The sequence below is a fragment of the Durio zibethinus genome, chromosome 27 (genome assembly GCF_047325235.1).
Source record: "Durio zibethinus cultivar Kanyao isolate XHJ-2024 chromosome 27, ASM4732523v1, whole genome shotgun sequence".
Taxonomy (NCBI): domain Eukaryota; kingdom Viridiplantae; phylum Streptophyta; class Magnoliopsida; order Malvales; family Malvaceae; genus Durio; species Durio zibethinus.
In genome coordinates this window covers 10,228,192-10,253,056 of record NC_143188.1, presented here as the reverse complement: position 1 = coordinate 10,253,056, position 24,865 = coordinate 10,228,192, and the positions used below count along the sequence as shown (strand labels likewise).

General features: G+C 30.7%; 1 pseudogene; it reads right to left on the bottom strand.

Annotated features, from left to right (window-relative positions):
• Nucleotides 1-24,202, bottom strand: part of LOC149510904 (shikimate O-hydroxycinnamoyltransferase-like) — a 109,352-nt pseudogene extending 85,150 nt beyond the window's left edge.
• Between the last annotated feature and the right edge of the window lie 663 nt (nucleotides 24,203-24,865).

Genomic DNA, 24,865 nt, shown 5'->3' with positions numbered 1-24,865 from the left:
AAATTTTGTTATGATGACTACTTAGAAAAACATGATGTACTATGAATGAAAATATGAATCAAAAGGACAAATAGGTTATTATTTTAGGTCTAAAAACCCATCTGTCAATAAAAAATTTAACTGAAAGTCTAAATGAAGGATTTTCGTTGGTAATAGATGAATGGATGTAATGGGAACATAATTGATTATATCTCTAAATGAGGTATAAATAGATGTATAAAAGGGGGTTGTTAAGTTTTATTTGGGGCCATTAGTAAAGATTTTTAAAATACCTCTAAATGACATATTTGTAGGCTTATCAATTAGATGATAATTAATTAAAGGTAAATTTTTAATTAGAGTGTACAGATAACTTTTAAAATGATAATATATAACAAATTTAAAAATAATAAGTGATACTGTGAATTCAAATTTTAAATTACGTTGCTTTATTTATCCACATGTAATTTATGTTAACATATTTATCTTTTCAGATTTTTTAATTTGTGAATTATCAAATTAGATCAACATTTGATTTAAAATATAATAGAGATTTGAATAACTAATAATTATTTTAAGTACATTTATTTAAATAATAAATAGCACAAAAATAGGAACTGTGTCAGACCTTTTATGTGTCAAATAAATAAATTATAAATTTGAGGGTTTACGTAATAAATCTTATCTAATAACTATAAAATTTATAATGATATATATATATATATATATGATTTAAAATATCTATATAAATTATTCACCGAAAAGTTTTTTTTTTTAAAAAGAAAAAGAAGTCTTAGTGGTATATATTTTTTTAATCTTTTATATATAAAAATGTAAACTTTGAAAGTGAGAAAAATAATTAATTTAAATGTATCGAACAATTTTTTAAATTAATAATTTTGTCACTTTTATTATCATTATCATTTAATAAATTATTAATTATTTTGTTATCATCATTTAATTATTATTTCCTCTCTCAGTAAACTCCTAATGAAATACACTTATTCAAGTAATAGTCTTCATCATGTCATAATAAAAGTTCATAAATTCGAAAAAAAAGACACCATGTCTTTGGAAAAATGAAAACCAGCTCCTTAAAGTAAAGTTACTGATGATAACTTAATCTTATGGTGTTGACATACAATCTTTGTAAAACTAAGAACACACATAGCATAAATACACTTGGATAAGATCATATATTTGATATATTTCTTAATGGCCACTCCAGTCCTCAACGCGTGGAGCAAAGTCATAGAGTTGGATCAAGCCTTTTATTGAAGAAAAAATCTTAAAAGTACGAAGAAATAAATATTGTCAACAACTTAAATTATTATTTTTTAGATAATTAAAATTGTCAGAATTTAAATTTGATTATGAAAATTAAAAGTAACATTTTTTCTATGAAATCAATAGCTGATCTCAAATATTCATCATTAACCTACTTTAATAGTTTTGATAGATGGTTTGGATTGGAGATCATTAGCTAAAGCAATTGGTATAGTTTGAAAGATTACATTGTTAGAATTTTTCATAAGTGGGTTACTATTAATTGATGATTTTAATTTAATAAAATCGGTTGATGGATTTAGTCCTAATAGGAGACAAGCATGAGAACCCAATTAATTTAATGTGATCACCTAAGTGTGAAATTTGTACATTTTCCTAGGTCAATGTGGTATGGCAGTTGTATAGGCCTTTAGCTTAGTAAGCCTTTGATGGGGAGGCTACTAGTGTTATTTAATTAATAAGGCTAAAGTCTTCTCCTCACTTCTAATATATGGTAACTATCCATTTGAGAAACCGCCAAAGAAAAAAAAAGTGAAGAGAAGGACCATTGCCACTTTAGGGATTGTTTTGCTTCCGCGAATTCACGATAACTACCTAAATAGGTATGCCTAATATTTTTTATTAATGTATGGTGTTTTAATTTTCACACAATGATCTTAGGTTATATCATAAATAATGCAAAAAACTTACTTGATTTGCAGAAGAATAGCAAAAGCATTTTTGCAAAAGAGTTACGAAAGCAATATCGACTTGATTAACTAGTTGGGGATAAGATCACGTATTCAGAAATTGTCCACCATCCACAGCGTAATTCATTAAACACCAAAGCATAAGATTCCTTAAAGAGTTTGCAAGGAATGCCTTATTCCTTTGCTTTGCCAATCTCTTTTTTTTCCTCTCTTATTCTTTATTTGACTAATCACATAGTTCCACATATGAATTAGACTTATCTCATTCTTGGTTTGGATGAACATATTCATCCTTTTAATCATGATTGAATTCCATAATGGTTATTGAGAGAGAAAGAGGCTGACCTCTCTCTAGAACATTTTATTTTCATGATTTTTTTATATGGTCGGTTGCCATTTTTCATGTATAAGAGAAAGGCTTGCGGTTAATGCATTTTTATTCAAAACCAAGTATTAATTGCCTTAGGCAGTTTTTTGTATACTAACCACCCATTTTAGGTGGCATTTACCTACATTTGTCACTTGTATAGAATGGGTGACAAACTTTCATGGTCAATAGAACATTTTCTCTACTTTTGCAATGGGTTCATACAAGGAAATAAGCTATACATCCAGCATATTTCGAGAGCTTAGTTTTATATATGATTGTTAGGTGCATATAGCAGTTCAAAATTACATCTAGCCACTTATACAAATTTTAGGTATGTATAGTAACTCTCAAATACAAGTAGAGTAAGTATGCAACACCTTAGATCTATTCAGTCACATTACATGATATACATGTGTATTCACAATTATATTCGACGTCTCAAACATAATTGGCTAGGTTGTAAACACAACCAAATATGACACCAGAATGATCTTCCTTTCTTCTAAAATCTTTTCATTTCAATTCAATTGCTATCCAGATATGTCTTATTAAATCTAATCATCCATGACTATTGGTAACAATCCAAGATAGCTAACATTGAACTGACACTTTAAGAAAAAGTCAAAAGTTTTTAAGGGTATAAATATGAGATCCTCTTATCTTAAGGGTTTCATGCAATAAGAAGTAAAAATCTATTTTTCTATTACCTTTATTGGTCAAACAATAAACATGTATATGAAACATCTACTATGGTATTACTCTCCTTTTCTTATGGAGCATTTGTCATTATCATTAGATATCAATACCATACAGGTGATAGTTCAGATACTCTTAATATCTAACTTGATTCCATAATTCTACTTGATTTTGCATAATCAATAGGATTTCCACCTGGCATTAAAGACAAAAAAAGTGAACTATGGGATTATTCACTTTCGATCATAAAAACTTAATGTCATGTGACCTCATCTTGATCCCGTATTAAGGTGATTCCATTTTAAGTTTAGGCTCTTAATCCATAGCTTAAAACTAATCTCATCTTTATGAGGCTAAACCATTTAGGCAATTGTTTGTGTGAGAAGGTCAATCATCTATTCGACATACCTTTCAAATTATGTTATATATGTACATATATATATGTGTGTGCATGCTTTACAAAACAAAGTGATAAACTTTAACGACATTAATTACATTCAATATAAGTCAACTCAAATGGGAAAAATCATAAATTGTTCACATGAAATGTCTCAATTGAGACATCCTTATCTACACAACTTTAAAGATTTCATGTGGCTATGAAACATATCTTTAGGCATGGGCTAGTTAATGGATCTGCAATTATCTCATGTGTAGTAATGTACTTGGTGACTTTTTTTTGTGCAACCACATCTCTCACAAAATTATATTTGGTATATTTGTGTTTGGTCTTTGGGATTTATTTGTGAATATGATTGCTACTTAACTATACTTAACTATCGCAATTCATTAACATTGAATTAGACTTATCTTTCTTAATTCCTAAAAGATTAAAAAATCTCATAAGCCAAACAACCTCTTGCACTATCGTTGAAAATGCTACCAGTTCAGCTTTTATTGTAGGAACAATAGGTTAAATTTGGATTCTGGTTTTGAACTTATTTTGAAAAATTTTTTCTATATGCGTTCATTTAGGAGAATTTGATTTCAGTTTCTATTTTGGATAAACATGGTTACTACTTTGGCATTGAAAATGGAAAAGTTGACTTATTTTTAAATTCAATTGTTATTGGTGAATTTAAAACTTGTTGACAATTTATATAAATTGTGTTTGGCCTTTAATAATAAATATAGTTGCAATAATGTTGAAAAGTTAGTGTCTAAAATATCTTTTGATTAAAGAAAACTCTTTGCTATTGTGGCATAAAAGGTTGGGTCACATTTCTAATGAAAGAGTTTAAAGATTGATAATAGATGATACTTTACCATCCCTTGATTTTCAAAAATTAGACACTTGTGTTGATTGCATAAAGGGCAAACTAACTAACATTAAGAAGAAATGGGCAACTTGCAATTTTGACCTTTTGGGAATTGTACATATTGATATTAGTATACCATTTACATCTACTTTATGTGGTAATAAATATTTTGTTACTTTTATTAATGATTATTCTTGTTATAGGTATCTTAACCTGCTTGGTGGAAATTTTGATACTTTTGATAAATTCAAAATTTTTAAGATTGAGGTAAAGAAACAATTAGGGCAAATCATTAAAGTTATTTGGTCTGAATGTGGAGGTAAGTATTATGGTAGACATGGTGAAATTAGACAGCATATGGGATCGTTTGCCAAATACTTACAAGAATGTGGGATTGTTGCCCAATATACTATGCCTAATTGTCTTGAATAAAATGGTGTGGCCAAAAGGCAGAATCACACCCTTAAGGATATGATGATGAGCATAATGAATAGGGCCAATTTTCCTAAATTTCTTTAGGGTAAAGCTATTAAAACTGCCTTGTATATACTTAATAAGGTACCTAGTAAATCTATTCCTAAAACATCTTTTGAATTGTGGACAGGTAGGAAACCTAGCTTGAACCACTTTCAAGTTTGGGGATGTCCTGTAGAAGTTAGAATCTATAAAATTTCTAAAAGAAAGACTAAACTTATGAGTACTCATTACTTTTTCATAGGGTATTTAGACCATTCTAAAGGATATAGGTTCTATTATCCTACACGTGGAACTAAGATCGTAGACTCACAAGTGGCAAAGTTTCTTAAATTGGATGTTGATGAAAGGGGTATGGCAGAGGTTGTGAATAATGATGAATCGATTAGACATATCTCTATTCCTTTGCCAATAACACAATGGATATTGTGCCAGTGGCCATAAAAATAGGAGATCAAGGACAACTGGATACAAGCCCTCCACTTATTGATTTCGCTCATGTTGATGTACCTTAAGTTTAGGAAAATGAGACTAAAATGCCTTTAAAGAGATCTACCAGACAAAGAAGATTTGCCATCTCCAATGATTATATAATTTATCTTGGAGAGAGTGACTATGACATCAATCATGTAATTGATCCTGTAATTTTTGGTGAAGCTATTAAGAGTCCACAATCTGATGTATAGGTGGATGTAATAAAGGATGAGATGAATTCTAAGAATGGTATCTTAGAGCTTGTTGAACTACCAAAAGGGTGTAAATCCAATGGCTGTAAATGGGTATATAAAACTAAGAAAGATTGTAAGGAAAATTTTGAGAGGTTCAAAGTTAGATTAATGGTAAAGTAATTTACTTAGAACGAAGGAGTGGATTATACTAAAACATTTTCACCAGTGTCTTTTACATATTTCTTTAGGATTATTATGGCCTTGGTAGCATATTTTAACTTGAAGCTTTATCAAGTGGATATGAAGGCTATTTTTCTCAATTGTGATATCAGATAAGAGGTTTATTTGGTACAGCCTAAGAGATTTTCAGAATCTAAAAAAGAGCATTTAGTATGTCAGTTTAAGAAGTCAATTTATGGCTTTAAGCAAGCTTCTAAGTAGTGGTATCTAAAGTTTGATGAGATACATACTTTTTTGGGTTTTGAGGAAAATAAAGTTAACCAATGCATATTCCCTAAAATTACTAGGATGATATCTTGTTGGCCTGTAATCATGTTGGTTTTGTTGCATGAAACTAAACAATTGTTGTCCAAGACTTTTGACATGCAAGATCTTGGGGATGCGTTCTTTGTTCTTGGGATTGAAATTCATAGAAATAGGTATCAAAATTTGTTGAAACTATCACAAAGGTCTAACATTGATCGTGTGCTTAGTAGATTTAACATGCATAACTGTAAGGTTAATGATACACGCATTGTGAAATGTGATAGACTTAATCTTAGTCAGTGCCCAAAGAATGATTCGGAGAAAGAATCTATGAAGAACATATCATATTCTAGTGCAGTTGAGAGTCTCATGTATGCACAGGTCAGCATTAAGCTAGACATTGCTTTTGTAATGAGAGTTTTTGGGACATATCTTTCTAATCCTAGTATGGATCATTAGGTTGCTACTAAGAAAGTGATCAGGTATTTACAAAAGACCAAAGATCATATATTGGTCTACAAAAAGGTGAAAAATCTTTAGATAGTTGGGTATACAGATTTTGACTTTGCTGGTTGTCAAAATGATATATGTCATAACATATATATCCGATAATCTATAGCTTTAACAAGAAAAGTCGTCACCAATCTTTTTTAACTAGGTGTGATTAATCACCTAATGAATCTATCCTTTTAAGGAACTCCTAAACTTGACTAAGGGTCCTTAAAAGAATAATATCTGGTTTACTAATCAGAATAAGGTTTGGGAGTTCGGCTACATATGGGGAAGGTTGAAGCACCTCCACATGCCTATTCAAAGGATGGTACCATTTTATTTTAAATTATCCTAAGGTCTTGATGTTAATGGTCTTAATTTTAATGTTTAAATATTAAAATAATTTTTAAGATTTCTCCATTAATCTGGTAGAATTCTAAAAAATACTTCTTCACCTTAAGAGTATTTAAGAATTCCATTTATATTTTTGAAAAGGCTCCCTCGTTGGAAAAAGGTTTAATCATTTTTTATTTTTGGTTTTTTTTGTTGAAAATACATCTAATTATTTCACCATTTAGGTCAAATTAGAAATATCTTCCCACTTAGAAATCTTTTAGATAATCAGTCATTTGTGATTACTAAGAATTTTATCCTCGAATTTTTTATTTTATTTTACAAGTTTTACTTCTAAATTTTTCACCATTTGGGTCTATTTAGAAATTTTTTTTTTAATCTTTGGAAAGAAAATAATATGACAATTATTTTTTGAAGTTTCATTTAAATTCTTCCACCATTTGGGACAAATTTAAAGAAATTTCTCACCTAAAGATTTTTTAAGAAATTTACCATTTGAAATTTCTAAGAATCTCATCATTGGATAATTGTCAAATATTTTTATTTGGAAAAGAATACAATTACTTTTATTGAAATTTCATCTAAATTATTTTATCATTTGAGACAAATTTAGAGAAAATTTTCAACTAGAGATTTCTTAGGAAATTTACCGTTTGAAATTTTTAAGAATCTCATAATTGGGTAATTAGTATTTAATTCCAAAATTTTTTATTATTTTTACTTTTTTTTTTCTCTTTTGAATTGAAAATAAATATTAATTATTATTATTGAAACTTTATCTAAATTATTCCACCATTTGAAACAAATTTAGAAAAAATTTATCACCAAAAATTTTATAAAAATTTACCATTTAAAATTTTTAAAAATTTTATCATTGGATAATTATTATTTATTTTCAAAATTTTAAGTTATTTCATTTTATATATTTTTTAATTTTTTTCTAATGTTTTCTAAAATTTAATTACATAAAAATACTTTTAAAAAATAAATAAAATTACTAAATAAATAAATAATACCAAAAAATTGGCTTGGCTCGGCTTGGCGGCTAGAATGGCTTGGTTGGAGACACAGATGGTGGCTTTAGAGACGCCACTCAGAAACTCGAAGTGGCTCGGCTCGGTTGAAGAGTTTGATTGGAATGTAGGTCAATAAAATGGGTTGGCACTCGGGTCGAGTCACCCGTTGAGAAAACACGTGGATCCTAGGATTTCTTAAGGCCAAAACAACGTTGTTTTTAAAAGGTATAAAAGCTCAAGTTTCTATTTTCCCACATATCTCCCTTTTCCTTCTCTTTTTTCTCTTATTTTTTTTTCTCTCTCCAAAATTGAAGAACTCTGGTTGAATCCTTCGCTAAAAATTGGAAAAATCCTGTCGAAAACTAGAAAAATCCATTGGAAAAGATGAATTCCTTGGAAAATTGCACCAAAATTGGGAAATTTTCCAAAAAAATTCCAAAAAAAAACTTTCAAAAAAAATCTTAAAAATTTTGTACTTTTTCTGATTGCTCTTTCGTGTGTTTCCCTTTGCCTTTTTTTTATTTTTTTTTGTATTTCACTTTGTGTTTTTTTTTAAGCTTGATGCATGTTTGTATTTATAGGGTTTCAATCAAGAAAACCCTAAACCAAAAAGGATTTTGATTCCTTTTAAATTTTAATTGCAAACCTTAAACCTAACTAAAACTGTACAGTCCAATCAAACAATTTCACACAGATTCAACCACTTCTTTTTTTCTTCATTGTTTATTATTTATTTTTAATTAACAATAACAAGTAGAACTCTAGATAGATTGGAGTGTCTACAGCTGTCCCTCTTTGCGTATTTTCTGTAAAATAGGAATTGTACAAAGACTAGACAACCCAATCAACTCGATACATTTTTCTTTTTTCTCTTTTTTTCCTTTTTCTCTCCTTTTTTTTGAGCATATTCAGAGTTCTTGAATAACATAAAAACTCTTCTAAACAGTAGCTCCATAACTTTTGAGAAATAAATAAAGCTCCTCTAAGCAGATGGTCAACGACTTTGAAAAATAGATAAGGCTCAACAACTTTTGAAAATAAAAAAAGCTCATTTAACCATAAGCTCAACAACTTTTTAAAAATAAATAAGGCTCCTCTAAGTAGAGGCTCAACGACTCTGAAATAATAAATGAGGTTCATCTAAACAGAGGTTCAACAACTTTTAAAAAATAAATAAGGTTCTTCTAAACAAAGGCTTAACAACTTTGAAAAATAAATAAAGCTTTTCTAAATAGAGGCTTCACAACTTTTGAAAATAAATAAAACTCCTCTAAACAGAGGCTTAACGACTTTAGAAAAATAAAATTACTCTACAATCATGTCCAGAGGTCTTATAAATCATTAAAAGAAATGATATGAGATTATGCCCATAGGTCTTACAAATTGTTCATAATATTGAGAAATATCATTTTTCAAGGATCAGAACCTTACCTCAGAGGTCTTTCATTAGAAAGTCATCACATTTATCTTCTCCATGTAGGATCTTGAAACATCCCTGCTTCTTAAATTCATGCACTAGGCATTCATAAATGCAATGTATGCTATGCACTAAACATTCAGAAATGCAATGCATGCTATGCAAATGTCAATTAATTAATTTATTTTCAATTATGGTACTCAATTTTCTCAAGCTTTTTCCTTGGATTTCAAACTCTTCAATCTTCAAGTAATAAGACCAAATCGATGTAATTTTCAATCATCCTTCTCATTTAACTCCCATATTCTCTTCTTAAAAAAAAAATCTTTTTTTTTCAAATTCAATGTCCTTACTAGGAACTAAACATTTCATATTTGCCTTTATCATTTTCAACTTTTTCAAGGTAATGTAAAAATCTTTCATGCTATTATTCATTTATCAATAATTATTTCAATTTTAAAAAGTAAAAATGCAATCACATGTTTATTTCGTTACAAAGTATTGAAGGAAAAAGAGTAAGAATGGCTTGGGAAATAATCAACAAAAAAAAGACATAAGGAATGAAGTGAAATATCTCTTATTAAAAAATGGTAGAACAACTTTTGCCATTGAATAGTGTAAAAAGGAAAAATAGTTACAAAGACGGTTGTGGGGTAACAACACTTAAAATAAACAATTAGATAATCATGATAACATATCTTGAAGTTTTTTTCAAAAATTCAATCACCTGATGCACTTAACAACTTAGAACTCGTCAGAACATGCTAGCCTCCATATTGGTGAATCTTCAAATTTGATGCTATACCTTCCTCATCTAAGTTGCCTTTTCAGGTTTTCAACTTAGATGAACCCTTTTTAACTCAAACCATTTTTTTGGGTTTTCAACTTAAGCCCTCTTTTTTTCGTTTTTCCTTTTCGTTTTTTTATTTTTTAAACGTAGTATTTTTTCACAGCATCAGAATTTATAGGATGTGGTAATTCATCTCTATCAATCTCAACTAATATCAATGTTTCACCTGAAAAAGCTCGTTTTACAACATATGGTCCTTCCTAATTCGGAGTCCATTTTTCTCTATTATCATACTGACTTGGGAGAATTGTTTTCAAAATCAACTCTCCTTCTCAGAAGCAATGAGGTCAAACTTTTTATCATGAGCCCTCATCATTCTTCTTTGATATAGCTGACCATGGCACAGTACTGTTAATCTCTTTTCTTTAATGAAATTCAACTACTTATAGCACTTTCAAACCTATTCAGCCTCTTCTAATTCAACCTCCCTTGGAATTCTCAAGGATGGGATTTCTACTTCTATTAGTAACATAACTTACATCTCATAAACTAAAAAAAAATGGTATTGCCTTAGTAAAGGTATGCATTGATGTCTGATAAGCATGCAGTGCAAATGGCAACTTCTTATGCTAGTCTTTATAAGTCTTGATCATCTTCTTAAGAATTCTTTTTATATTCTTATTTGCTGCCTCAACTACCCTATTCATTTTCAGGCTGTATGGTACCAAATTGTGATGTTTATTCTTATATTGAGCACATATTTCTTGTATCATCTTACTGTTCAGATTCTTAGCATTATCTGAAATGATTCTTTTTGAAAGTCTATATCTACAAATAATCTCTCTCTTTATGAACTTGTAGAACACAGTTTGTGTCATATTTTCAAATGAAGCTACTTCCACCCATTTTATGAAATAATCTATCATCACAAAAATAAACCTATGTTCATTAGAAGCCTTTGTGATAGGACCAATGACATCCATGTCGCATATGGAGAATGGCTAAGGTGGTGCCAAAACATGTAAAGCAATCGATAGAGCATGGATCTTATCAGCATAAATCTAGCACTTGTGAATTTTCAAGCATAGTTAATGTAGTTGCACTCCATTGTCAACCAATAATACCCAACTCTCATGATCTATCTTACCATCATATGTTCGTTTGCATGTGTCCCACATATTCCATCATGCACTTCTTTAATAATCTTTCTAGCCTCAGTTGCATTTATGCATATTAATAATACTTGATCATGCCTCTTTTTGTACAGAACATTACAATCCAAGAAGAAACTCATAGCTAATCTTCAAATAACTCTTTTATCATTATCAGTTGCTTGGTCCGGGTATTGCTAATTCTTAATGTACTATAAGATATCATAATACCACGATTTCTCATGTTCCTCTTCTTCTACGTTAGAACAATAAACTAGCATATCCCTAACATCTAGCTTGATGGGTTGAATGTCATTGTTATCATTAATTCGATTCATTACTACTAGAATAGCCAAGGCATCAACAATCAGATTCTCCTCATGAGGCAAATGTCAAATTGAATATCTTTAAACTGCTTGATCAACTCTAAGATATACTTATGATATGGATTGAGTTTCAAATCTCTTGTCTCCCATTCTTTTTTCAACTGATATATAACTAGAGCTGAGTCTCCAAATGTTTTCTTGGCTTTAACTTTTCTATCTATAGTAGCTTGTAAACCCATGACATGGGCCTCATATACAGTGATGTTATTTGTGCAACTAAAATTCAACCTCGTTGTTATTGGATAATACTGCTCTTCAAGAGAAATCAAAATTGGCCTAATTCCATATCCCAAGGCATTGGCAGCTCTATCAAAGTATATTTTCCAACATTTCTTATTATGCTATCCCTTTTCAAGTTAGAAAATAGCCATCAAGTCTTCATTAGAAAACTCTAATCTCATTGGCTTATAATCTTTAGTAGCACGATCTGCGAGAAACTTAACTATCGCACTTCCTTTAATTACTTTCTGGCTCATATACACGATGCCATATTTTGAGAGCATTACTTGTTATTTCACAATTCTTCAAGATAATGAAGGCTTCTCAAAGATATATTTGATCGAATCCAATTTTGCTATAAGCCAGGTAGTATAATAGAGCATGTACTGTTTGAATCTTTTGGCAGTCTAAGCTAATGCACAACACATTTTTTTAAAGAAAAATACTTGGACTCATATTTAGTGAACTTCTTACTTAAGTAGTAGATAGTTCTTTCTTTCTTGCTAGACTCATCTTGTTGTCCTAGTACACATCCTATTAAATTCTCTCACATTATCAGGTATAAGACCAAAGGTTTTCCTGGAATAGGTGGCACTAACATTAGACGATTGGACAAGTATTGCTTAATTTTATCAAAAGCTTATTGGCATTCCTTGTTTCATTCTCCAAGATTATTCTTGCAAAGAAGTTTAAAAATAGGATCACACTTATAGGTAAATTGAAAATGAATCGAGCAATATAGTTCAATCTACCCAAAAAACCTCAAACTTCTTTCGGTGTGCTTGGAGGTAACAAATTTTGAATGGCTTGGATTTTGTTTGGATTAACTTCAATCTCTCTTTCATTGAATACGAATCCTAGCAACTTTCTTGACTTTGCCCCAAAGGTACATTTAACTGGGTTCAACTTGAGTTGGAATTTTCTCAACCTTTTAAACAACTTTCTAAGGTTACTGACATGATCTTTTCCTTCTCAAGATTTCATAATCATATCATCTACATATACCTCAATCTCTTTATGCATCATGTCATGAAAGAACGTCACCATGGCTCTTTGATAGGTTGCTCTAGCATTCTTTAAACCAAAGGGCATAACTTTACAGTAAAATATACCCTACATGGTCACGAAAGTGGTATTTTCCACGTCATCTTGAGTCATTTTTATTTGATTATACCCTGAGAACCCATCCATGAAAAAAAACATAGAATGCCTAGTTGTATTATCCACCAAAGTGTCAATAGGCTAGCCCTATTCAAGTCATGGTAATTCACACATATTCATACCTTTCCATCTTTCTTAAAGACTGGTACTATGTTGGCTACCTCTTTCAGATACTTGGCCATTTGTAAAAACCCTGTATCAAACTACTTTGTCACTTTTTCTTTAATTTGTCACTATATTTCAAGCTTCATTCGTCTCAATTTTTGTTGGACTGGTTTACATTCTAGCTTTAAAAACAATTTATGTTCCATTATTTTTGTGCAAAGCCCAAGCATATCTTGCTAAGACTAGCAAGTACATTTACAAATTCTCAGAGTAGATCTTCCAATATTTGCCTAACTATTGATGAAAATGAAGTGCCATTTCTAACCTCTTGTTCTCTTCATCTCCTAAGTTCACCACTTCAGTTAGCTCTTGATGAGGCTCAATTGGTTTATTTTCTTACTTAACTAATCTCATCAGGTCTGAAGAGAGGGCATATTCCTCATAATCATCTTTGTTAGCAAGTTTATCAAGGTTAATTGAATTTTTAAAATTAACCCTATTAGCTTTATAGGTTAGATGGAGATCCAAGAGGGGGGTGAATTGAATCTCTCCAAATTTTTTCCAAATAATGATTTTAATATAATTGAATGAAAATTAAGATAATAAGCCCTTTTGATGAAAATATAATGAAAATAATAACAATTAATGAACTTAAAATCAAATATGAACAATAATAAATTATAAGGAGATAAAGATAAAGAAATCAAACACAATGATTTATAGAGGTTCGGTCTTTCTCCGTAAGGCACCTACGTCCTTTCTCTTGGTTGTCCACACCAAAGCTCTAATCCACTATGTGTTGAAGATTACAAACAAGCTTCTCAAAGCTTTACAAACTCAACACTACACACTTTTAAGAGTTATCCTCCCTTTTAAGCTTACAAGCACACAATACAAATTTTTGAAGTGTTTTGCAAACTCTAAGAACCTCTCAAAGGTTGGGTGTTTGCTAATTTGAAGTATACAATGGTATAGACAAGAAAATGATGAATGAACAACAAAAATAATTTGGATACAATAAATGCAAAGATATAGACTTTGAAGCTCTAAAAACTCTTGATTATTTGAGAGAATAAAAATATTGCTTGTTGGCTCTTGCTCTCTTGATTCATCAATCTTCTTGGTGTGTTGAAGTGCCCAATTTATAGAAAAATTAAAGAAGTAGCCATTGGAAGTGTTTGGGAAGTGAAAGTAGCCGTTGAATCATTGATAAAATAGCCATTAGAGTGATTTTGGCCTTCAGGGGATTGATCCCCTCCCTTAGGGGATCGATTCGTTCATGTTTTGAACCAATTTTCCTTTGAAAATAGCCTAATCGATCAATCCCTTTTGTAAGGGATTGATCCCCTTTTTGGATTTTTGGTTATGGGAGCATTCTGTTTGAAAACCAATCGATCCTTTCTAGAGGGGATCGATCCTGTCCATGCTGGGTGGTAGTTTTCTGTTTTGCACTCTATTTACTAATTTGATCATAACTTGAGTTATACAAATCCAAATCACAAACCGTTTGAAGATTTAGAAACTAGACTTAAAGGGTTTCTATCTATATAAAGTCGTCACCTAATTCATTGTGTATGAATTATAGTGAATTTTCAAAGTTACGCCTTTTGTAGTTTTTTTAACAACTATAGAGTGTCTAGTAATTCAAAATCTTTTCTTAGAAAATTTGGATTTTAATTTTGTTTGATCCATTAGAAAGTAGATTCAAAGAGCTTTCCAATCATATAAAATTCAAATATTAAAACTTTGTGAATTAATAGAGAAAAATAAAATAAGTTCAATGTTGAAAAACTTTGTTCTTATAAAACAACTTTCTTAAGTTAATCTATTTCTCAAAACCAATATTGTCAAAATTGTATTAAGTCCTAAATGAATAAGTTCACTTTAAAAACAACAATTGGACTTTCGTTTAAGCTCAAATACATAATCTTTAAAAGTAGATTTGGTTTGAGAAATATGAAAACAAAAAAAGGTTTATTTAAGCTTTGAAAATCATATTATTTATTTAGTACCAAACTATAAAACTTAAGAACATGTACTAAATAAATTTTTTTCAAAATCTTGATCAAGTTTATTTAGCTTTAATGTTTTTTCATTTCAATATAAGGATCAATTCAAGGCTAACAATGTGAGTAGTTTTCAGGATCAAGCGTTTACCACTACATCAAAAGCTATAGCTGATAGTGAAGGCACAACTCTATTTCTTTATTCTTTTTTGGTAGCGCAGAACCCCCTACTAAGCGACATGTGGACATAAGGAGATTCACAAAGCCTTCACGGGATACCTCACCTATTGGGCCTTAGCAGTTTGGGTTGCCATACATCAAAATTTGATCCATCATGGGATACTTCACTCAGATGAACCGACATATCAAGTCCCTAAGGAAGACCGCTGGACCCCATAATCCAACCCTTTATTGTTATTATGATTATCTTTATGTTCATTTAAGGACCTGAAATTGAATGAAATGGAATATGTTGGCAAAATGTGTGAAAAAAATAAAAAATAAAAGCAATAAAAGAAATGAATGAAAATGCATCCTTCCTCATCTTTATTAAACTAATAATAGATAAATGGCCTATGCATAAAAAATGATTCCAATGCTTTTGGGCATAAGCTATTGGAATGTACAATAACATTGAATTGGTTTCAAGGATAGTAGGCATTTTAATAGCACTCCAATTGTTCAGCTTGTAACCTGGTGGACATAGGCAGACCTACATTTCTTGTTCATGCCCATTTTCATCTCTAATCGCATAGATAGACAATTCAATGAATGCCTCCTCTATACTTAGATCAAAATCTTTCTCTGTAACAGGGTACATAAATCTTCCAAGTCTAAAGGTATCATAAAGGTGTGGGATAATCATTAGTCCTACCATCATTCTTTCTCTCTTGCTTGCTTGTTTTTTTTTTATCTCTCATTTTTCTACCTCATAGCCTAAGCCTAACCCCTCACTATTGTCAATTATTATTAGGGGTTTTTCTATCCATTGTAAATTTTTGTCTAGTCCTACTCTAGATACCAACCCTTGTTGATGATTTGACTGACCATTATCTTTAAGAACTACTAATTTTTAGATCTTTCGTCCATAAAATTGACTAATTCAAAAGACTGGTAAGAACATTCTAGTACATCTTCAGTAGCCTCCACATATGGGGCATTCAATGGTTAAGTCATCAGTTTATCTCTCTCTCTAAATACTACCATCAATTGACCTTCTATTTTGAACTTGATCTTTTGGTGCAAGGTAGAGGGAACAACACCTGTCATGTGAATCCATGGCCTTCCCAATAGATAGTAATAAAATGAAAAGATATCCATCACCTAAAATTTTACATTAAATGTGCATAGCCTAATTTGTAAGGTCATCTTTATATCTCTTATAACTTATGCCTAGTCCTATCGAAAGCTTGGATGACCATATGGCTACTTTTCATGTATGAGTAATCAACAAGTAGCCTTGCCAGAGTTGACATAGGTATGATGTTAATAGCAAATCCATTGTCAATAAAGACCTTGGTTATAATATAGCTCTTGCACTTGACAGTAATATGTAAAGCTTTGGTGCTACCCTTTCCTTCAAGAGGAATCTCATCATCACTAAATGCTATATAATTTGGCATTACCAAGTTTTCAGCTAAGTGATTCACATACTCAACAGATTTATTGTGTATCATATACACCTGGTTCAACACCTTTAGTAAAGCATTTTGATGCAGCTCAAAATTCAATATTAGTGATAATAATGAGATTCATGCTAGCATCTTATTCAATTGTTCAACCATAGAGTATTCACTATGCTTCACCAGCTTCAAGAATTCACAAGCTTTTTTTTTTATACTGGCTTTTGACATTCTTCTTTAGGCACCATTTTTAGATTATTTTATTTTTCACCTACCTTAGCCTTTTCTTTTTTAGCTCTTTTTAGCATTTTTAGAGTATAGTATCTTTCACTTCGGGTAATCCTCGTACACCTGTTATATTAGCATCATCAAATTTAAGTGCATTCTTCTTTTGCCCGTGGATTACTGTATCACAATGATATTTCTATGGCACAACTTTATCATTATTGTAAGGGTGGATCAATGACATTAAAAGTTACTGGCCTAAGAATGAGCTTGTCTATAATCAACTCTGGTTTTTCCCCATAATAAATTGTTACTGGTCTTGGAAACAATTTTGATAGTTTGTCAATCATAGACACTTCAACACTTCTTGAAACCTCATTCTTTTCGTAAAGCTCAATATGATAAAAATCCATGAGCTTTTGTACCTTCTGACAAATTGTTCATAGGTTTTAATAGAGTGACTAGATGCCTCACTATGATATTTACAGTTGTTGTCTGATACATATCTTTCATGATAATTGTGTGGACTCACTGGCTGTATCATGTCAGCTTTGTACAAAACATCAAACAATTGACTAAGAGGTATCTTGATCTCTTCCACTTTTTTTTCATATGACACTCTCGATTTCATTTAGTACATTCACATTGTGGTTAGGCAAAGGATTGCCACTTACATTAGGTGTGGTTACCCCTTATGTATCAAAGTTTATCATTCTATCCTTGATCAATCGCTACACTTTATGCTTTAAGATGGTATAATTTTTTATGGAATGACCAACGATTTCATAGTGGTAGTCACAATAAACTATAAGATTATACAGCTTAGGATATGGTGGCAATTAGGGGCAATCAAATGGTTGTTGCAAAGCTCTCAATATAATTTCATAAACTCATGGGGATTGGATCAAATATGAATTTTTCTTGGGTAGTTCATAGCTTTAACGAACCACTTATTAGGCTAGCAAGATAAATCTTAGATCTTGCGATAGGCTAAATGTTTGGGCTATACATGGTAGCTCAGGGTTTGAAAGTGGGCTAATGTGTTGATGGGTAAGATGATTATGTGGTAGGCTGATATGGGTAGGGTAAGGTATTGTTCACTATAGGGTAGTATGGAGAATAACCTTGTAATATGTAGAATAACCCCTAAACTATTATCTATCAAAACTCACAGCTTGAGCTTTAGTCTATTTTTTCTTTGGTGCCTTATTGGTGGAAACTTTTTCTCCTTTTAACTTGCCATTCTTAGTGGCATTCTTAATGATTTTGCCTGAGATCACTATGTCGATGAAATTTTTTGTTCCATTCCCTATCATCTTTGATAATAAGAAGATTTTAAAGTACTGACAAACAATACTGTGGTCTTTTTTTTAGTTTGAAAAGGCTGAATTTGAGTAGCTATGTCCTTTCACCTTTGGGCATACTTTTTAAATGATTCAGTTGCTTTTTTTTTTTCATATTCTGTAAAAAAAGGTGATTAGGAGCTAAATCTATGATATACCGATACTAACTAATGAAGTCATGGGCCATATCACTCTAGGAATGAATGCGGGTTCTATCTAGCTAGATATACTACCTAGTAGCAGAGCCAGTAAGGTTGTCTTGGAATACATGCATCAACAACTTCTCATTATTAGCATGGATAGTCATTTTTTGGTAGTACATGGTGATGTGGGTTTTTGGGCACTTTTAACTATCATATTTCTCAAACTCCAATACCTTGAATTTCAAAAGAATAATGACATTTGAGACTAAACAAAACCCAGTAGCATCTATAAAGCCATAAAATCCAATTCTCTCTACTGCTCGCAACCTTTCTTTGAGCAGATGCATCTTTTTGTCAGCTACTGAGTCCCCTAATGACTCCTTTTCTTTTGGTTTAATTTCTTTTCTTTTGGATCATCCAAATTAGAGATTTGGACTTGTTCTACTGCCTTTTCAGTAAAGACATGATTTATATAGCTATGATAATACTATAAATTTAAAGTTGATGGCATTCTGGGGTATGTATGCCTTACAGGGTATGTGAATTGCTATGGTGGTTCTTTTTGTGTGGACTGGGCTTGATACAGACCAAAATCATGAGGGTATAGAGGGTCAGCCACCTTTTGTGATGGATGGTCCTGCTAGCTAGTATTTTCTTCTACATTTTTGCCCTTGTTCAATTTGTTCAAAGCATCCAGAATCTTATTCAACTCCCTGTCAAGCTTCTCTTAAGCTCTTTCTATCTTTTTAAGACAATTGAAATTTTCTTATTCCATTTGTCTAGGTCGAGCTCTTGTATTGTATTGGTGAGTTGATTGTGTAGGGTTCTTGCTTAGTGGAGCTATCCTTGAACCTTGAGTACCATAATTACATTATTATTAGAAATGACATGCTTTATGTTTGCTATTTTGATGTATTATGCAAGTATGAGATTTGATTTATCAATAACTAATATGTGGCAAATATTTCCTATATAAGAATGATACAAATGACCATGTTAAATATGATAATGAAAATGATACACGATATGATAGCGCAAGCACTAATTGAAATGATGCAAATGCACAAAGTCAAACGAAATGGTTAGATCACAAACTATTCCTTATTGTGTCCTAATTTCAGGGTACATTTATCAATGGGCAAAAAAAGCTCTATCTTAAAGTTGGCCTCTTAAGTGTAGATTATATGTAGGGTTAGGTGACTTTGACCACTAAAGGTTCCAAAATTATTCCTTACATCATTGCCTATTATAGACTAGCAAGGCATTCCAATCCTAACCCATCATAGGTTACTAACGAAAAGGATTCAATTTGAGTGGGAGTATTTTACTAGCCATTGTGAATATTATCATCTCATGAGAGCATAGGTACTTTTCTCCCTCTAAGAAGGACAAAGCTCGGGTATAGAGCTTATGTAATACAAATACATGTGATAGTGTGTGTGTAGAGGAACATAAAATTTTCAACCCTATAAATCAAATGAGAGAGAAAAAAAGGAAAAACATTAGTAAACAAATAACATAATCATTACACTTTAAAACCATTAGACCAAAGGATAGGATAAATTTAAAATTTATGGCCTGACTCTCTGGTTCATCCCTAGTGGAGTCGCCAAACTATCATAACATAAAGATCTGAGAATCCATAGCTTTAACAAGAAGAGTCGCCACTAATCTTTTTTAACTAGGTGTGATTCTCCACCTAATGAATCTATCATTGTAAGAAACTCCTAAGCTTGAGTAAGGGTCCCTAAAAGAATATGTTTTGGTATATTAATCAGAATAGGGTTCAGGAGTTCGATTACATATGGGGAAGGTTATAGCACCACCATATGCCCATATAAAGGATGGTACCATTTTATTTTAAATTATCCTAAGTTCTTGATGCTAATGGTCTTAATTTTAATGTTTAAATATTGGAAATAATTTTAAAGATTTCTTCATCAATATGATAGAAAATATGATAGAATTCCTAAAAATACTTACTCACCTCAAGAGTATTCAAGAATTCTATTTGTTTTCTTGAAAAAGCTCCGTTGTCGAAAAAAGGTTTAATCGTTTTTTTATTTTTGGTTTTTTTATTGAAAATATATCTAATTATTCTATCATTTGAGCCAAATTAAAGATATCTTCTCACTTATAAATTTTTTAGATAATCAATCATTTGTGATTACTATGAATTTCATTCTCAGAATTTTTTTTATTTTACAAGTTTTATTTCTAAAATTTTCACCATTTTGGCTACTTAAAATTTTTCTTTTATTCTATCTTTGGAAAGAAAATAATATGACAATTATTTTTTGAAGTTTCATTTAAATTCTGTCACCATTTGTGATAAATTTAAAGAAATTTCTTACCTAGAGATTTTTTAGGAAATTTACTATTTGAAATTTTTAAGAATCTCATCATTGGATAATTGTCAAATATTTTTTATTTGAAAAAAAATACAATTACTTTTATTGAAATTTCATCTAAATTATTTCACCATTTGGGATATATCTAGAGAAATTTGTCACCTAGAGATCCATTTGAAGTTTCTAAGAATCTCATCATTGGGTAATTAGTATTTAATTCAAAAAAATTTTATTATTTTTACTTTTTTTCTCTTTTGAATTGAAAATAAATATCAATTATTATTATTATTGAAACTTTATCTAAATTATTCCACAATTTAAGATAAATTTAGAAAAAAATTTTCACCAGGAATTGTATAGAAATTTACCATTTAAAATTTCTAAAAATTCCATAATTGGATAATTATTATTTATTCTAAAATTTTTATTTTATTTCATTTTATATTTTTAAAATTTTTTTTCTAATTTTTTCTAAAATTTAATCATGCAAAAATACTTTAATAAATAAATAAAATAATACAAAAAATGGCTAAACTCAGCAGTTGGAATAGCTTGGTTAGAAACACAGATGGCGACTTCAGAGATGAGGCTCAAAAGCTTAGCGTGGCTCAACTCAACTAAAGAGCTTGGTTAGGACGAAGGTCAACTAAATGGGTTGGCACTCGAGTTAGGTTATTCGTTGGGAAAACATGTGAATCTTGGGGTTTCTTAAGGCTAAAACACCATCATTTATAGAAAGTATAAACGCTCAAGTTTCTTCTTTTCCCACAGATATCCCTTTTCCTTCTATCTTTTTTTTTTCTCTTTTTTTCTCTGTAATTTTAGAACTCCAGTTGAATCTTTTGTCAAAAACTAGAAAAATCTCGATGAAAACTGTTAGAAAAGATGAACTCGCTGTCTACAATATAAAGTCTAGTTCATAATATATTTTTATGTTGGTTGAAGGAGTTTTGTCTTAGAAAAGTGTGAAGCAAACACTCTTAGCTTCTTCTACCATGCAGGCTGAGTTTGTAGCATGCTATGAAGCTGCTACGCATGTAAATTGGCTTAAGAATTTTATTGTGACAATAAGTCTGTTGTTTTGTTTTCTAAGAACAATAAGCACACTAATGGGTCTAAACTTTTGGAAATAAAATATCTTAAAGTTAGGGATTTTGTGAAAAATGGTGAAATTGTTGTCAAATACATTGAGACTGACAACATGATTGCTTATCTTTTAACTAAAGGGTTAAGATCTATAGTGTTTAGTAAACATGTTGAAAGCATGGGTATTCTAGGCTTTTTTGATGTAGTTCATTAATGGGAGTATATCATTTGTATTTCATACTCATATATTATGGTTTGTCTTTATATTGGACCCTTTTTTTCTTGTGCTTGAAATATCTATGTGATATTTAATTCCATGCTTGAATGATGATCATCGTTGGTTAATATTTTATATTGTTATTTATTATTATTGGTACATGTACACTTGAAAATTAAATTTTGCTATATACATTATGAAAGCTTGAGACTTGGTATCTGTCTTAAGTATGATTATTTTGTCATTTGAGGATGTCTTATATATGATGCCACCAAGGAACCTTAAGGACATTGAGGAGACATAAAGGCACATCTGGATGCTATGGAGTTTTCTCAACAAGCCTAGAGAAATCAGTAAGATCATGAAGATTTCTCCACAAGTTTAGAGCAAGAGGACTAACAATGAAAAATAACACATTGAGATCACATTTAGGTGTTACTTTCTAGCTACACACCCACATTGAGATCCATTATCAATAGAGTCCTGGTACTTGTAATTGTGGATTGTTTTATGTCAATAAAGGGTATAAAAGTTGTCTTGATTCGGTATTAAATGGTTTTATTGGACATGATTATTAAGATATTGTCTCAAGGGTTAAATTATTTTTTAAAATTGTGATCACATCAAAGTAAAGTAAATCAACCTAGAGTGTTGTTTTCAAGTCAAGTTTTTTTAAAATCAAACAACCCAATTAATATTACTTAAGTAGGAAAATGTTGAAATTTTTCATAAGTGGGCTACTATTAATTGACGATTTTAAGTTAATAAAACTAGTTGATGGATTTAGTTCTAATGCGAGACAAGCATGAGAGCTTAATTAATTTAATGTGATCATTTAAGTGTGGGCTTTGCCTGTCTTACTGGTCAGTGTGGTATGACAGTTGTGTAGGCCTTTGACTTAATAAGCCTTTGATGAAGATGTTACTAGGGTTATTTAATTAATAAAGGCAATGTCCTCTTTTCACTTCTAATATATGATAACTACCTATTTAAGAAACCGTCAAAGAAAAGAAGAGCGAAAAAAAAGACCATAGTCATTTTAGGGATTGTTTTGCTTGCAAGAATTCATAATGACTACCCAAACAGATATGCCTAATCTCTTTGATTATTGTATGGTGTTCTAATTTTCACATAATGATCTTGGGTTAGTGCCTAGATATATTGCCAAAATAGCCTTGTTGGAGAGGATGATTTAACCTAGATTGTCCATCAATTGGAATGTATAGCTTGGTACTTTGATCATTTGAGAGACCCCTTGCTTTGTTTATGCAACACCATAAATGTGCAATTAAGATGTTGTAAGTAATATATTCTGTAGATTCAAAATTTTTTATATTTAGTTTAGCTTTTAAGGTATTCAATTGATCAACTACGAGCTTAAAAATGGAGACAATTAATGGCTTAAGATCATCCGACTGAGATTCTAATGTTGAAATTGTTTAATGACTCATAGTCTTGATTTTAGGAGAAGGGTCATATTTAACATGGTGGAATGTAGGAATTGGTAGAACTCGAGCATGAAGAAGAGTTCAATCAATGAATGGGGCAATGCTAGGAGAAAAGCCCTGAGCTATGTCAGCCCAACTATTGATGAAATGAAAAGCGGATGTGCCATTTCCTAATGTATACTAAAACCTTACACCTAGCCTAACCCGATCGCATTTGAAAGTTGTTACCTATTAAAATGTGCATAAAACAAGTCAACATCCTATTAATGTTGGAAAAAAATGTATAAAACTTGCTAAATTTTGTCCTTAGTTCGTGGCTTTTTTTATTAAAGAATGTTTAATATCTATACATGCAAAACAAAAAGTGGATAGGAAGATATTCCTCTAGAACAATCGACCATACAAACTATTTTGAAAACTTGAGAGTTATTAATGAAATCACCAATAAATTGATCCATAACTAAGGTAGTTTAAGCCTCTATGAATAAAACTCTTTTTGAATTGCATATTATTTCAAGTCTTCTATTTTGATCAAATCCCAACCTTCAAACTATGGGATAAAATGGCATAAGAATCTTGCTTAAAGCCTTTTAAAGCTTTCTAGGGTTAAAGAAATTGGAACTACCATTTGGCTTGTAATAGTATATTGTCAGGAGAAGGTATCTTGCCATCAATAGGTCCAAATTGGAGTTGTATAGACTTTCTTTTCGGAGTGTTTTGAACATTATGAATAATTGTAGATTCTTTTACAGTAATCTCCATCTTGAATTTCACTACCTAACATTCAATGAGTTAATGACATGCATAAACTTTCACTTACAATATATTTGAGAAAAGGAAAAATAAGAAAAAAAGAAAGGAAATGGAATAGAATGGGTGTTAGTGTAAAAAATTGAAAATCTAAAATTTTTGCTTTTGGTAAATCTAGAATTTTGAGGAAATGCTCTACGTGTAACAGTACCACTTTCCTTAAGGCTTTATTTGCCCTCACCATATTATTTACTTAGTAGGTATGCAAAAGGGTTGCATGTGATAAACTTCGAGGATACAATGAAGTCTAGTGATTAATTACATTTTGCATTGACGAAATTAGTCCATTAAGCATTCACTGTCATATTACAAGATCACCAAACTTTTATAAAGTTTTCTGTAGCAAAACTTTATAAAAGGAAATCTTGAGTTTAATGAAAAGAGATAGAGTTCTGAGAGTTGTTTTTGTGTTTTTTCTAGAAAACCAAAGGAGTTTATATAAGCAATTAAGTGTCCCTTTATCTTTCAAACATAACTGTTTATTTTGAATAGATAGAAGCTATCTATTTTGAATAGACAGAATCTGTCTATTTTTGAATAGCCATAGCTATCAATTTGAATAGGCTTGTCTATTTGTTTTTGTTCAAAATTAATTGTCTATTTATTTTTGGACAA